Source organism: Manis pentadactyla, chromosome 5 (genome assembly GCF_030020395.1).
Source record: "Manis pentadactyla isolate mManPen7 chromosome 5, mManPen7.hap1, whole genome shotgun sequence".
Taxonomy (NCBI): Eukaryota; Metazoa; Chordata; class Mammalia; order Pholidota; family Manidae; genus Manis; species Manis pentadactyla.
The window spans coordinates 100335040-100352433 of NC_080023.1; positions in this window are offsets into that span (position 1 = coordinate 100335040).

Genomic DNA, 17394 nt, shown 5'->3' on the forward strand with positions numbered 1-17394 from the left:
TGGTAATAGGTGACAGAACCTGAATTAGTGCCAAGAACAATTGACTATACAGTTCTTCTCTAACCACTGTAACACTGTCATTCTGAGTAGAGAATGTTCTAAGAAGTATATACAAATCTCACATTATCAGCCCCATAAGAGAATTAAGTGTCCAAACTAGAAATAATCAAGAGGAAAATAGGTCTCCAAATGACAGATAATTTAGAAATTCTGCAATAACTGAAATTTTGGAATAAATGATTGGCAATGTATTCTCAGCTTTTAAGATTTCATCATTCTATTATATATATAATTTTGCCTTTTCTTTTCCAATCAACTGGACAGCTGGGCTTGAAAAGGGGTTGAACTGAACTGCAAGTTTCAGCACAAAGAAATTTCACTACACAATTGGAAATTTTAGTGGATGCCAGAACTTTGATCTCGCCATTTCTGTTGGATGAAATGCCAGCCTATATTCTTCTACTCCCATGTTTCAATCATCCTTTAAAGAGCCCTCCTTAGTGCCATCTTCTCTGTTAGATTTTCTTTGATTCCTTAGGAGTAATGGTTAATTTTAAACATCAACTTGACTAGATTATGGTGACCAACTGTTTGGTCAAACACTACTCTAGATGTTGCTGTAAAGGTAATTTTTGGATGTGATTAACATTTACAGTCAATTTGCTTTCAGTAAAGCAGATTAGCCAACCAATGTGAGTGGACCTCATCTAATCAATTGAAGGCCTTAAAAGCAAAACCTGTGGATTCCCAAAGAAAAAATCCTTCCTATAGATTGCAACATAGAAATCCTGCCTGAGTTTCTAGACTTAAAACTCAATATTACAACTCTTACCCGAATGTAGAGCCTGCCAGCTAGCCCTACAGGTTTTGGGTTTGCTAGGCCCCACAATATATAACAGGGTATAAATATCCTATTGTTTCTGTTCCCTATTAAAGAACCCTGACCAATACACCAAGAGACAATTTATCTCTCCCTTTTCCGTGTTCCATTGCCCTGCTCTTTTGCTTTTATTAACTGTTCCTCTATCAAGATGAATCGGTTTTGTCTGGTTTTCTTTTTAACCCTCATTTGATTATTTCACTCATACATTGTATCTTCCCCAAATCACACCTAAGCCTAGTCTTTTTCCCAGCTCCCTCCCAAAAAAAGGCTTCACACATCACATACTCTTCCAAAAAAATGGAAGTGGCAGAAGTTTTGATTAAATCCATGGTCCAGATCTAACTCGACTTTAGAAGGGATCCCAATGTTTACTTGCTCACCTAACATGCTATATAGAGGAAAGAGCTTGTACTCTGATAAATGATGAAACAAAGCAATATTATACTTCAATATGTATTGTTATTGTGTATACAATGTTATGAATATAAGTAAAATTGCTGAGAACATTCCACCAAATTAAAAAAAAACTGATATGTAATCAAGAGAAAAGATGGTATTTTAAAGCATAAGCACAGATAATGCACTTACTAGAATTAGCAAAGACTTTGCAACAATTATTACAAATATATTTTAAAATTTAAAGTAGACCTAATAGTCCAGGTGGTGTATATCAGAAGAGAAATAAAAACACTAAGGATGAAGTGAATGGAAAGTCTAGAATTTAAAAAATTATTCTCTATAAAGCAATTTATATACGCACACAGATGTGGGCATTAAAGTAGATTAATGTTGGAAAATAAAGATCAGTAAACTTGAAAATAATTCAGTAGAGATTTCCAATTTAAGTAGAGAAAGAAGAAATATTCAAAACAAAATAATAGATAAAAGTCCACTAGAGCAGTGCACTAGAAAGCCCTTCTTCCTGTAGTGCCTTCTATTGACAAAGTATAGCTTTTTGCCAGCTGGCAAAGGAGCAATATCTACAGGGTGGTGACCCATTATCACAGAACAAGCATTGAAGATTCTGTTTGGAGCTGGCAGGCAATGAACTACAACCAGCCTACTGGCAATGTGCTGAACTTATTTTAGAGGAACTGATGTTAAAGTTATTAAGACCTTAGTATCACTGGCTTTTATTAATTTGTAAGGATGAAGACTATAACTACAATAAGTTAGTTAAGAATTTCTCATGTTATATATTGTTTCAGGAATCATTTTATCTGAATATGAACTTCAGCACGATGGAAGAATTTTGGAAAAATTAATGAAGGGGAAGGAAAGGAGGTCCTTATAAAAACCCTTAATATTTATTAATGCTGACATTGTACAAATTATATTGTAAATTGTGGTAATAAAAATAAACCTCTCTCTTTTAAATACAATTGAGAGATATGACATGCAATTAAAAAGAAAACTGCTTCTAGAATTCATTATGTGATTAGTGCCAAAAGTAGTGTTCAAACAGGTACATAGAAAATCAAAAAAGGGTCAGTCTATCCAGGTCTTGGGTGATCAAGAAATTTTCCTATTGGAAAAATGCTATACAGATCAGGGATAGGAATGTACAGAAAATAGTCAGAGAAAGTAAGGGTTCTAATTTGCATATAGGAGTACTTGCATATAGGAGTACTGTGAAGATATGATGAATTTAGGTTGGTCAAGAGTGAAAAGATGTAAAGAACAGTTTCAAATTCATCCCTCAGCAAATAGGAGACATTTAAATTTCTTAAGTGGGGAAATCATATAATTAAGTGATATTGTAAGCAAACAACCCAGGGTGGTATTCACCATGTATTGAAATTAAGGGAGAAACAGATGGAGAAATGCAATGAAAATCATTGCTATAAATAGTGAAGACATTGGTACTTAAGATTTATTTGTACATCAGAGTACCGAGCTTAAAATCAGTAGAGTAAGTTCATTAGGAAACTATTATAGAGAGATAAATACCATTGTAGAACTATAAGTAGTGAAGTTAAATTCGCACATGAGTCACAACAGAGGATCTTGACTGATTGGAAACAAACTTTCCATATGAATGTATTGGCTAAGAAAACACAAAAACATGATGTATATGTGACCTAATCAAGCAGCTGAGAGGACACTCATTAGCTTCCATCACACACAGGCACATAGCGCATCATCTTCACAACTCAAATCATAAGGAATTTTTGTTAAAGAAAACCATGAGAAGCAAAGATGCCTCCCCTCATAACTGTTATCCTGCTACAGAACAAATCATATCTTTTATGACCTATCAGCCAATCAACTTCAGCATGGACCAAGTATAAGATTCTCTAGGTCTTTGTCTTGTGCTGAGAGACATTATGCACATACTTGATCTCCTGAAAATATCAGTAAACATCCGCTGTCCAACTTAATGTTTCTCTTATTCTTTATCGCTGCTAATGAAAATGTAGCCAGCATTTACACTAGATTTTTCCAGCATTATATTCCACCAGAATACTACTTAACATTTTTTTCTTAAAGCACAGTGAGTCTTTAATATCACTTTGTGCCAAAATAGTATTCGTTCTATGACAAAAATGTCACATGTTGTTCAGCCTTATGCTTCATAATGAATAATCCCAGGGATAGGGGGAAAAAAGCCATATACAAATGGTTTATTCTTTTTCTTACTTTTTCAATATTGCACTTGCTAAGCAACTACATAATGAAAATACTATAGCTCACATCATGATTTTCTTTTCTTATCAACGAGGATTCTTTTTTTTTAGTTAAGCTTATTAAGTAATCATAGTGTGCATCTTCTTTGCTAAATGCAGTAGACCCAAAGATGATAAAGTCCTTTCCCTCACATTTTAAAGTCCAGGTAGCAGGCTCAAGCAAAAGAATTACGGTGATTTAAAAGAAGAACAAAAAAATAAAATAAAAAACAAAACATGAACACTATTCTGCCTAGAGCAGCCAAGCAAACTTTCCCAGCAAAGTTGACTTTGGGTTGATTCATAAAAGATGAGGCATCAAAAAAGAGGGAAAGATTCTGGAAAGAGAAACAGAGCATATTTGGAAAAAGGCAATGAGTGTTTTCTTTATTACACATTTTCATAAATAAAATATAGGAACTTGGTCTAAAATAATTGGAAAATGTTACATGTGAATGTAGCTTAAGAAACTAATTAAAAACAATATAGTTATATCTGGTACCTAAAAATATTTTGATATTATTTGGTGGCTAGAAATTAACAGACACATTAGTAGGAGAGTTTATGTACAGGAGTGGGAAGATAGATTTCAGAAATGTAGTTGGAAAAGGGGAAGAAATGGCTTATTAAGATAATTTGCAGAAACAAATAGGATGCAGATACTTCAAAGAATCATTTCTTAGGACATACTTTATGATCTAAAATTAAAAGGGAATATAATTTTTTGTCTTAATGTAGATTAATTGTCCTTGATAAAATGAATATAGATGTATTATTTTCAATGATCTACTTAATCAACTGATAGCTATCCCAGTAAAGATATTCATATCTTATTTTAATCTCTTCTTAAACAATTTACATGACAGATTACTTCACCCTGTTGTCCTTTTTTTCTGTTACAAACGTTGTTATCATGACACCATTAGTGCAGTGGACCAGAAGGGAAATCCTGTGAGACGGAAAGAAAATCCAGATCCATGTAAACCAAAATAGGGGAAATCAAGATCAAGAGTTGATATGTTGATAATAAGGAATATTACTCCTGCCCCTGCCAGGGGAAGTAAACTGCTTCTAATATTTTAGGGTGTCTTGGTATAGACAAGAAAAACATTTTTAAGTCCTATTTTCACATGCCAGGTAACAGATTTTGATTTGTCCCAATACAAAGACCATATATGAAACTGTGCTAAGCAATGAAATATCCAAACTTACAACAAATTACTGTTGTTCTCCATGTTCTATCTTTAGCAAACAGGCAATTAAAATATGGATGCAATAGAAAACAGCCTTTCATCTTTCAAGTATTTGAGGATGATGTTACCATCTGATTTCCCCTAAGGATGTATTGTTAAATTTGGTTTAAATTTCTTGCTAAGTATTAAACCAGGGGCTTTTCCTACTTTCATAGCCTAGTCCCAGGCACCTGGAAACCAGATAATGAGTTTGCCAGTTTTAGAGAAAGCACACCACACACAAGAGGTAAGGAAATAAAAAATAGTTTTGTAGAAACACCATACTAATTTAAAAATAATTTTTAGCTAAAACTTTACATATTACCAAAATTCCAGCAATAATGTATACTATATTGATACCCATTAGTTCTCTAAATCACCAAGAACAAATATTAACTAAAGTCAGTATCTATTTTCCTCCCAGAAAGTTCTACATATTTCCCTTTCTCAAGTTGACATTTTCTTAACAAGACCCTGGTGCCTTCAGTGACCAGATTTATGCTCTGTGCTCAGGGTCCTCTTTCAAATGCATCTGCCCTCCCCAAGGGGCATAGTATTCATAACCTCATTGATGCCCTGTATTGGGTGAGAGGCAAGGACTCTCTATCACTGAGACTCCCATAAAACCTAGATTCACAAGATTTAGAGTTCATGTTGTTATATGGATCAAAAAGGACCTTAAAAGATAGCCTGTTTAAGTCCCAGCGACTCCACAATCAGTAGGACATTCCAGTTACTTCTCCAGTTCTGCTGCATTGAATGGCAACCCATTTTCACCTTTCCTCTGGCACCTAAACATGATTGTCTGGCTTCTCCCTTACCACTATCTTAATCTACATTAAAATTAGAGGGTGATATACACAACCTTTATTGCTACCACTATACACATTTTTGAGGATGCAACTGCTTCCCTTCATCATGTATTCTTAATACATTGGTAAAAGAAATCTCTGAATAGTCTCTTGGAAGATTAATTTAGGAAGTGGTTGGGCCTGTAGCTCTTGATGACTCCACTATACCACCCATATGTACCTAATTTATTAAGTCCTTTAATATCTATTTCATCTAAGATTGGTTTGTCTCAACTTATTCTTTGTAAACCAGCACTGAGTCTGGATTCTCTTTAACAACCACACAAATTATACTGTTCTTAGACACTCAACTTTGCAAATTGAACCCACAATCATTGACAAACACATCTATTAAAAATCAGTCCCACCTATTTCTTCCGTCTGCTACTTCTATAGCTTTTCTTCTTCCTTCCTAATTACAACACTTTAGTAGAATTAGTGCCTCATATCGAAAATTACCGAGTATCATAATTCTTCCAAGTGGTAAAGATACCTCAAGACAAATGCTGGGCATAGAAGCCACAGGGCATAAATCTGCAAAGAAGTAAAAAGCTAACCTTTTCAAAGAATATTGATTCTCTCTCACTTATCAACTTTACATTTCCCTGTATGGCTCCGGAATATGACTGGTTAGCCAGAGACGGGTAAGATTCCTCAAGGGAGGAACAACCTAAGGCAGGCATAGTGGCAGGGGGGCCATCAGGAGAGAAATTGGGGACCAACAGAGGTGAGGCTTAGAACCTCACCCCCCCTGTTTTGAGAGAAATCTTCTGCATCCGTGGATGTTTTGTTGCCCTTGTCTAGCTTGGATTAATACTTAGTCTATAGGCACAAACCTGATCATCTACATTTGCCCTCTTACAGCACTAAATTATGTTTTCTACCTTTATCTTGCATCTACCTACCACTTCAGCATTTTATTTAAAAAATAACAATAATAATAAGGGAGAAATGTGGGATTCACATATAAATCAAGTATAAAAATCAAACGAATAATCATATCTGACTTGATTGTTTATAGTTCATGAAGCGTGATCAAAACCGAAAGTTTCTGTGATATGACTGCCCTTGCACTGTTCACCATGTAAGAACTTATTCACTATGTAAGACCTTGTTCACCATGTAAGAACTTGTTTGTTATGCTTCAGAAGATTGGAGACTGTTGAGATATGGGCTTGGTGTTGATTAATGACTGTGCATTGAGTCCCCTATACAGAATTTTATTGTTGTTAATAACCATTTGATCAATAAATATGAGAGATGCCCTCTCAAAAAAAAAAAAAACCATATTATACACAGAAAAAAAAAAAGAAAAACATCAGTCCTACCTAAATTATATTCTCCCCTTCCTTATCTAATACCACAAGAGTTAATTTATACACACATTTCCTAGGATTATTAATATAAATTAGTAAGTCTTAGAACTCTATGGGCATTGTAACCCTTTTCCTCCTGGGTTTGACTTTGTATCAATCCCATGGGGCATGCAGGGATTTGCATATAGGGATACATCAATAGATAATGAGGGCTGGGACAGGTAGAGTATAAGAATATTTCCTTGCAAGATAATGACCTCTTCTGTGATTGTAACAGGATTTCCATAGAAAACAGGTCATTTTCATACACTGGGGAGAAAGTCTGTTTCTACTAGAAGCAGAGATACATACACAGGAGCATTCTGGAGTTTACAGCCCACAGAATTATCCAAACCTTTCCAGTTTGAAGCATCCTACTGTTTCCTAATCAATGCCTTAATCTTTATATAACAGACTAGGCACTGCTATGACTTCATCTCCCTAATGCTTTAGGAATCAAAAAAGTCACACATCTCCTTTTAGACACATGAGCCATAGGGTTTCAGAAAAGATACTTTAGAAGAAGTCTCATTGGAATTATTTCATTCTTTGACACACATTGAGCCAAGGTAACTCTAAATCTGTTGCTCTCTTTCTCAAATACTCCAGTGCCTTTAGAAGCAGACACCTCATCCAGAAATATTTGTTCTATGACAGCTGCCACACAGTCTACCAAAGCCAAGCATTAGTCACTCTGTTTCAAATTATATGTGATAATTCTAGTAGCTTTTGCCACAGCACTCATCAGACTATTCAGTGTCCCACCTTTCAGTGGTAACTAGATCGTTACATCACTGGGACACAACCAAGTCAGATAATAAATTTGATTTTCTAGATCCCAAACCTTGAAGATCCATGACTTATAACCAATTCTGGTACCCAAAATCACCAAGGAGATCTCAGTTGCTGATGACTCAATTGTCTCAAACTACTTTAGAGAGAATGAGCTCCCCACAAAGCTATTGGCAGAACTGAAAGTGTATGCCCTAACTTCTGCCTCTAGGAATGACTCCTCGAATAACATTACTGAACTATGCTTCCAGGGAAACTGATTTTTTTATTACAATCAAATCAGCAATCTCAGTATCATCAAAATACTCTCAAAGGACTGAGGTCCGGAAACAGAGCAGCTGAGCTGACAAGATCAGAAAGTTACTGTCAGAACTGTCAGCTCTAGCTTATTCTAAATTCTCAACTAGCAAAAATGGATCTCATGAACTACTGGCTGTTCCCCTTCTTAACTCAACACCACAGTCAAGTATTTGACTAACCCTTATTGGCAGAAGCTACCTTATAAATGAAATTTCTGCTACAAGCTTGGGACACAGTTTTGTTTTACTAGTTCTACACTAAAGGAAAATATACCAGGAGAATGTTGTCCCCTAACTTGAGCAAGCCAGTCTACAGAACCCACCACAATCACCAGCAATCTACTCAGCTGACGTGGACTCTGCAACTGAAGACATTACGCTGTCATTTACAGAGAAGTGCTAAGAACTGGATGATGATGAACAGCAATGAGTCACAAAATCTGTGTTCAAGTCATGGCACTTCTGCACACACACGATTATATCTTAAGCGGATCCCTTCCCCTCTCTGAACCATTGTTTTGCTTTCATATGTAATATTAATGATTTAGATAGAGCAATTTTTTAGAGTTTCTAAACATGTTTTAACATAGTCTAGCATTTGTGGAATATCTGTTAAAAAGAATTCTGAGATTTAGAGATTTTCTGTTCTTTACAACAGATTTGTTTTAGCTTGTAGAGATTAGACACAGCGTGTGAGTATTAGTAAGAAAATGTTAAATTTATTAAAATTCAGTAAGTACAATAAACATTAGAATTTATAAAAAGCTACAAGGAAGAAAAATAGGGAAGAGGAAGTATTATGCTTCAGAATATGAAGCAGTTTCCTGGAGCTAAGGGGGAAAAAAATGCATTTAGACACCAGGGACAAGCTTCATGAAATAAGTAACTTCAAATACAACAATTTTGTGCCAAAATACACATTTAGAAGCACAGTAATGAGAATACTGTAGGAAATGCTATGAAAGCCTTTAGGTGTTGGGACAACCTATTTTGATCTTCCAAACTCCATCTCTTAGTGTTCTGCCTATAAAACATTTTACAGCAGTTATCATGTAACATTTTGTTTCTAAGGGAGAAAAAAAGAGAAAAAGGGAAAAAACAAAACAAAGCAAGCTGTCAGAATCATGTTTTCAATTCCCAGAAAATATCAAAGCCAACATGTCATTGATTAAATGGTCCTCTTCTTATGGTATATTCTTCTTAGAAATAAAGAAAGAAGAAATTGGGGGAGGTTGGAAAAAGGATGATGGGAGTGAGGGAGGACAGCAGGGTGAGGGAAAAAGAAGGGGGGCCAGGAGCAGAGGGAGAAGGGGAAGGGAGAGGAGAAATGAGCAGATGAAGGAAAAGAAGAAAAATAGTAAGAAGAGAAATCTCAGTAAGGAAAGAGAACAATGAAGAGGAAAACAAAATGAAAGAGAAGATAAGGAAGAAAAGCAGGACACTAGAGAATAAGAAATGATGACACCTGTAACATCTACTGGCACTCCAGACTGAAGAGAGTTTTCACAATTAATTGTATTCTTCCTCTTTCCAGGGGCCAAATTTCCTCCAGATACTGTTTCTGCTTTCTCAACTTGATTGCCTCTGATCAAGTTTTAGTGTACAATTAAAGTATGTATACTTGGGAAGATTCTGAAAATCTGTTTTGTGTGTGTGTGTGTGTGTGTAAAAGAGAGACAGAGATGACCAAAATACAAAACACAGCAATTAACTTTGAATTTTGAAATTACCTTTTGCTATTTATAACCAGGGGCTACCAGTGCAGAATGGAAAGAATTAACTGCTCTCTAATTCCTAGAATTATTTACCGATTTTCATCAGGGCATTAGTCATACTTTTAAAAGGGCCAAGGTTTATCATTTGAATCCAAAAGCAGATATAGTAAGTTGGTTAAAGTTAAAGAAGAAACCAAATCTAGTCACTCCTTAAATAATCTTTCAATTTCTTTTTAGTTTTCCCTTTAACAAAATGTCACATCTTCTTGTTAGGAGACTTTCCTGCCTCACACAAACCCCATTATTTCATTCTATTTGTGCAGATAAAAATATATCAGCCTGTGACTAAAATGAAAATGCTAACTTTTAATATATTTCTATATATAATCATCCAGATAGGTTATTATTCTAAGAGATTTACTGTTTGGCTGGGTTTTGGTTGATTTGGGGAGGGGGTGGTAATTTATTTTCCAGCCCTGACGGATTAGTAAGACTAATAAAAGTAAGGCTGTTGATTCATAATTCTAAACTGTCTGTCAACCATGTGGTGAATTTGGGCTTTATCTAATCGTCATTCATGTTTAAATGTATAATCTACAAAAAGAAAGCCAATGGTTACTATGACTGTTTTAAATGACAAAGTACTTCATTCAAATTCTGTGTCAAGATGAAAATATCTTAAATTGTCTGCTCATCTCAGCAGTTAAAACTAAGACCTGTAATCGTTTAATATATTCCTTTATCCACAAGAGAGGGAAACAGTTGAAGATTGAGACCACTTGTTGTATGATTTTTGACCATTTTTTCCTGTGAAAAGAAATATATTTTTGACAACAGGTTGTTTCTTTACTCTGAACACAAATAGAAGATAGTGGTTTATTTTGTTCTCACCTTAAGTATGGGTTCAGAGGAAAGTCATCTATGGCTATACGTGCAAAGAGCCATGGTATTCTCAGCTCACTGCCCCACTGCACACAGTATGTATCGCTTACTTTCATGGTTTATGAAGTACCTATCTAGAAGGCATTAGGATTAAAGAAGAATTAAGGGAGTATAGACTTTTTCCTTCTTTCCTTTTTTTGAAGAAAGGTTTCTGGAAGCTGCCATGAGTCTCTTCCAGTTATATTTCACCAGCCAAAATTCTGCCATATATCCACATTCAGTTGGAAAGGAGTGTGAAAAATGTGGTCACCACTCTGGGTAGCCATGTGTCTAATCCCACGTTGGAAGCTATGCCACATTAGGACAGGAATAACTGATACTGAAAACATCTATATTTTTCTGCCATATTTTATCTCTCATTTTCTTTTCCTTCTTGATTAACATAGCTTTTTTTTCCCTTTCCCCAAATCTGATTATTATTTAAACCCAGATGCTTTCTGTTGAAAGGAGAAAACAGGAAAGCTCTTGGCATTTTATGAAATTCAGTATTTTTGAAGAATTTTATGTGGCAGGTTTTTTAAACAATCCCATTGCCAATAATGAATCCAACTATATACTTAATCTTTACATAAACTGTTTTTATTAGTTGCAGAACCAAGGCCAAATCCAACTGTGGTAAAGTAACTAAAATATGTTGCCTTTCAATATGTAATCTTAACATGCAGTCTTAAGTGTTACAGTACAATTAATTATTGAAGCACTTCAGGGACATGAAGTATTATTTGCTAGACCATATTTCTCAAAAAAACTTTTCCTATTTTGGTGAAGGATTATTACATCTCTCTGTTGCATGAACTTCAAGCTTGATTATATGACTTGCCTTCATGAAAAAATTGTGAGTGGAAGTGACATGTCACTTCTGAACAGAAACCTTAGGCATCAGCACATGATTCACCCAAGTTCTCTTTTTATTCTGCATGACTATCAGTATGTCCAGATAAAGGGGACTCTATCTGCCTGGGTCTTGAGCAAAGAAAATGAGGACCAGAATTTCATTTGACCTGGGAGACTGACAGTTGTGTTACTGTACCATAATCTTGCCTATCCTAATTTAAAAAGTCATTCTATCTAAATTGCAGGATTTCTCAAATTCACTCATCTTGTCAACCAAACCTTGCTTTTCACTGAAAACTTTCCAGTACTTCCTACAGCACAGGAACCTTAACTTAGCCAACAAACCCAAATGATTTTATTCCCGGCCTGTCTCTGCCTTGCCATTTGATACGACATCCCCACGACCACTGCACTCAGGTCTCACTAGCCATTGTTCTGTACTTGGAAAAAATAAAAGATCGAGCTTGTTTGAAGTTCAGAACCTTTATAACCATTTTCTCTTCTTCCTAGATGCCAGTTTCTCCTACCTGAATATGTCAGCTCTTCCTTGTCATTCGGGCCTCACAGCAGACATACTTGGCACATGTAGTAAAGGAATCCACCTTCTCTCAGGAACTCAATCCCATAACTGTATTTTCTTTATGCTATCCACACCTTTTGGTTTAATTTGCAGTTTACTAGACTATGTCTCTTCTCACTAGCTCCTAAGCAATGTGAGAGAAAATGACTTTTATTGCCTGGAATTAAGTAGGTAAGCTATAAATTCTTGTTGAATAAATGGTTGAGATGAGTATGACACCATTTGCATGGGATGAGCCTACCAAAAAAGTCCTACTCTTAATTTAGAAGAAACATTAAAGATATCAAGGCAATTTCTACCATTGGCTGAATTTCCAAAGCTTCTGAAAGCTTTCCAAAGCTTTACATAGTAAGACTTTTAAAAGATCATCATTTGGATGGATCTAGTATCATTTTCTCCAACTATATTAAGTGTTCAGATGCAAGTTAAAGTAGATAATGATTCTGCTGTCTGTAGCAATTGAAAATTCACTTTTATGGTGCACTTCGAATTTTCAAATGCTGAGTAATATTATCAGTTAGAACTGTGATCAAATTCAGCAGTAAAGATTCATATGAGTAAACCATTTATTGTTCTGATTAATGGAGGCAGTTCACAAAGAGGCGTCCATGAGGAAGTATAATTTATCCTCAGCATCCTGAGATTCTACATCCAGTCTCTCAGTATGAAATTAGAAATATCTTCTTTCCAATGTATGGGTGACAAATGAGAGTATTTAAATCCAGCTGACAATAGGCAGGCTGGGATTCAAAGAGCAAACCCTTGGTTGATCCAAACAGGGACAATTTAGACCAGCGTTGTTCAATGAGCAGGGGCCTTCATGATTTATGAAAATGATTTTGACAGGAAATATTCTCTCAGTTATCTTAGAGTCAACATAAAGGCATTGTTTTAGCATACGCAACTGATGGGAACTTTCCATAGAAGTAGATATATCAAGCTCGTTGTAACTTCTGAAGTCAATGTATGCTTGTAACCTTGGTTCTTCACTGAGATTCACATGATTTTCACAAAATTAATAGTGATAAACATTAGATAAATATATTAATGATGTCTCTTTTCAGTTCTGTCCCTTTTTATTAGCACTATTCTTCCAACACTAAGTGCCTTTATCGGCTGAAGAAAATAACTAAACGCAACAAAATACATGCAAAATTTTACGCTTAAGACTATAAAAAATGTCACAAACTCTAACCAAATTTACCTATCAAGCCAATGCAAGTTCAGACAAAATCTCAACAGTCTTTTTTTGGTAAAAATTGGCTATTGTCCTAGGATAGGCAAAATAATCCTTAAAAGAACAAGATTATATGACTGGCATTATCAGATTTCAATACTTATTAAAAAGTTACACTCATCATGACAGTCATATTGGCATAAAATTGGACAAAAATATCAGTGGAACAAATAGAAAGTGCAATAATAACACTTACTTACAAAGGTCAGTGTTTTTCAACCAAAGTTCCAAAATGAAGTGTATTTCCAACAGATGATGTGAAACAACAGAATAAATTTGTGGAAAAAAGTGAATCAATGCATACCTCGCACCACACACAGAAATTATCTCACAATGGATTACAGACCTAAAAAGTAAAGCTAATGCTACAAATCTAGGAAAAACACAGAATTATATCTTTGAAGCTTTGGGGTAGGCAAAGATACTTTAGTGAGAACAGAAAATGTATTGTTAAAAGTAGCAGATAAGCTGGACTTTATCAAAATTAAACACTTCAGCTCATCAAAAGACAATATTTAAGAATTGAAAAGGAAAGTCCAAACAGGTATATTTATATACATATATATGTGCATATATACATATGTATGTATGTATATGTATAACTATGAAATAATATTCAGAATATATACCTTAGCAAGTCAATAACTGAGATAATTGCCCCATAAAAAATGGATGAATGAGGGAAAGAAGATACAAAAATGGATGAGGGAGAGAGATACAAATAGGAAGTTTACCAAAGAAGATACATGAATGAACAACAAATATTTTAAGTACTTTCTTGATATTGGTAATATCCAGGGATATCCAAATTAAAACTACCAGCTCAGAAACACTGGAATGACAAATTAAAAGGACTAAAAACACTAAGAATTGATTCAGGTATGATGATACTCAGCATCTTCATATTTTGCTAGGAGTATAAGATGATTTAATTATTTAGGAAACCAATTTACAGATTGTTATTTATAAAGTTAAACATGCAGCTAACCTAAGACCTAGCAATTTCATTTCTAGGTATTAATTCTAAAGAAATTAAGACATATGTCCACAGAAGACATGTCCACAATGTTTGTGGCATACATAGAAAATTAATTGAAAATTGTGTAACAAGGGAACAACCAATCATCTTTAACATGAGAAAGAACAAATACACTGTGGTATATTCTTGCAATGAAGTATTTTTTTTAATATATATAGATATACAGTAAATATGTATTTTAAAATATATATTTATTGTTTAAAAATAATGAACTAATATTATGTAGAACAACATGGATGGATCTCCAAAACATCATAATGAGCAAAAGAAACAAACCCAAAACACTAATGTAGAACCATCATGTGAATCTCAAGAATAGGTGAAATTAACTTATGATGATACAATGATACAAATAAGAAGAGCAATTCCTGCAGACATTGGAATTGCCTGGATGGGGGCACAAAGGAATTTTCTGCAGTGGTAAAAATCTTTCATAGTTTCACTGTGTTGGTGGTTACATGAGACATTTGTGTGTCAACACTGATTGAATTTGGGGGACTTCAGGTTCTGCATGTAAGGAGTTTGGAAACCACTGCTCTGCCCTAATAACAAGCAAGAAACTAAACAGACTGAAAAATCAACGTTTTATAACTCCGTAAGAGAAGTGAGACTACAGGGCAACCCACTGCCCTCAAAACTGGAGACAGACCAGCAGATTCAGAGAATCACAACTTACCAGAGCAGAAATTCATAAGCTGAAATTTCTCTATGGGAAGCAGTGCTGGGACAGGAAAATCTGAACTGCCTTGTGCTAACAAACTGCTGGAGGCTCAAGAGAGGTAATTCTGAGAGTTAAAAATCCAGGGGCTCCCACACTTTTCTGAATTTTCCCACCAGGAACCTGACCAGCATCTCACAGTAAATATCAGAGAAAAATCCCCTCCTGCTGCTGGCAGGGGAAGGGAAAAAGGAACCATTTTAAAACACGCCAAAGCACTCTGTTCTTAACAAGGCCTGACTCCAAGGGAAGTAATTAACCAGAGCCTAACTCAGCTGGGAGAAAGAAAATGCCCAATTCCAGCACTCTCTAGCCATTATGTGAGGGGGTGTGGCAGGGAGGGTGGGTTGAGGGGGAGAATGAGAAACACTTGTGTAGTTTGCCATCCAGACCCACAGGCTCATTAAAGGCCTGAGATCTCATCACAGGACTATAGAATGCCTCCCTCCCCTCACACTGCACCACCACACTACTAAAATATTTCTACAGTAGTAATTTTACTTAGTTTATTATGTCTGGCTATTAAGAAAAAAATTACAAGGCATATTAAAAGGCAAAAAATACAATTTTATTTTTGTCTTGAATGTCAGGTGAAGGAGATTCACTGATTTCTCCCACTAGATACTACTCTTTTATTCCAAATCTTAGCAAAAAGAATTCAGTATTTAAAAGAATTCGGTATTTAAAAGCAAATTGCTTGAGGCATAGCATCCTTATATGAGGTTTCACTCAGCTAATTATTATTACATTTGCTTTTATTTGGAAGATTTTATGTATATCTTTTATTGCTTTAAAATAGCAAATGACAAATTCTTAAAAATAACTTGAAAATGCCTCTCATGAGTATCTCAGATGTAGGTAGATATATTTATTAATTGGAGAAATAAAATCTGGAACATTTTATGCAAAAATCTAATTATAATGGATGCAAATGTCACATTGCTTCTCAGTCTGCTTCTTCGGTTCCTTTTTTTTTTAAATTTCCTATATTGTATGTTCTCTGTGCTGAGGTACAGTGGCTTAAAACAACAGAAATTTATTATCTCACAGTTCCAAAGGCCAGAAGTCCCAAATCAAGATGTCAGCTGGATTGCATTGTCTGGAGGATATAGGGAAGAATCTATTGCTTGCCTCTTCCAGCTTCTGGTAGCTATTGGCATTCCTTGACTTGTGGCCACATCACTCCAATGCTGCCTCCATGTTCATTAAGGCCTCTGTCTGTCTTCTCTGTGTGGATACTTATCACAGGATTTAGGGCATACCAGATAATACCAGATAATTGAGTTGAGGATGATCTCAACTCAAGATCCTTAACTAATTACATCTGTGAAGACCATTCATTCAAATGAGGTGACATTCACAGGTTTGGAAAATTAGACACAGATGCATCTTTGGGAGGGCCACCATTCAACCTATGACACCTATCAGTACCAATGAGCATTACCCTGCATTCTGCACAGTATCTGAAGCGAAATGAGAGTGCATATATAGCAATAGTTACTTCACAAGTTATTATATCACAGCTCAGTCTCTTAAACTGAGTGGCAATGGGTAAATTACTAAAAAGTTTTGTTTCAATTATCTGAAAATAGATACATAATAATATCCACACCAAACATTATTTGAGAAGTTAAATAAGAGCAATGAAACAAGTAGACTATTTCCTGGCACATTTCAAGTGCTGAATATATTTAAGGTATTTGTTCAATTAAAAAAATGACACAGTCACTGATTTTAAGGAATTTTTACATCATCAAATCTACATTAAAGGAAGAAAACTGCAACCCCAACTTAGCTACCACACATTTTGAGTTTGTGGTCTCATCCTAGAAGCAATTTACCTTCCTAGCTAGTTACACTGTCTTGCCAATAGGTTTCAGCCCCCGGCAAGTTTGCTATGGATTCAGTGTGACCAAAGAAATGATAGTAGAACGTTTCTTTGGGTTGAAAGGGTTTATTATCTGGCTTGTTCTCCTGGCGGTAGGTAGAGCACTAGCATCTCTGCCTCCACCCAGAGCACTGGGCTGAGCTCTCTCTATAGCACAATAATAGCTTATTGCCTACAGGTGTGAAAGTGGCAGCCCAGCAACAGGCCAGTTACATCATCAGGTGGTTTAAGTTCAGTGAGGATCCTGATCATAGGAACCCCAACTTCCCCACACTCCACCCCTCCAGGATTCTTGCCTTACAATCTACATGCTCTCCAGCAGGAAGTCTTGCAGACACACAGGCCGGACTTGTAGCTCTGTCT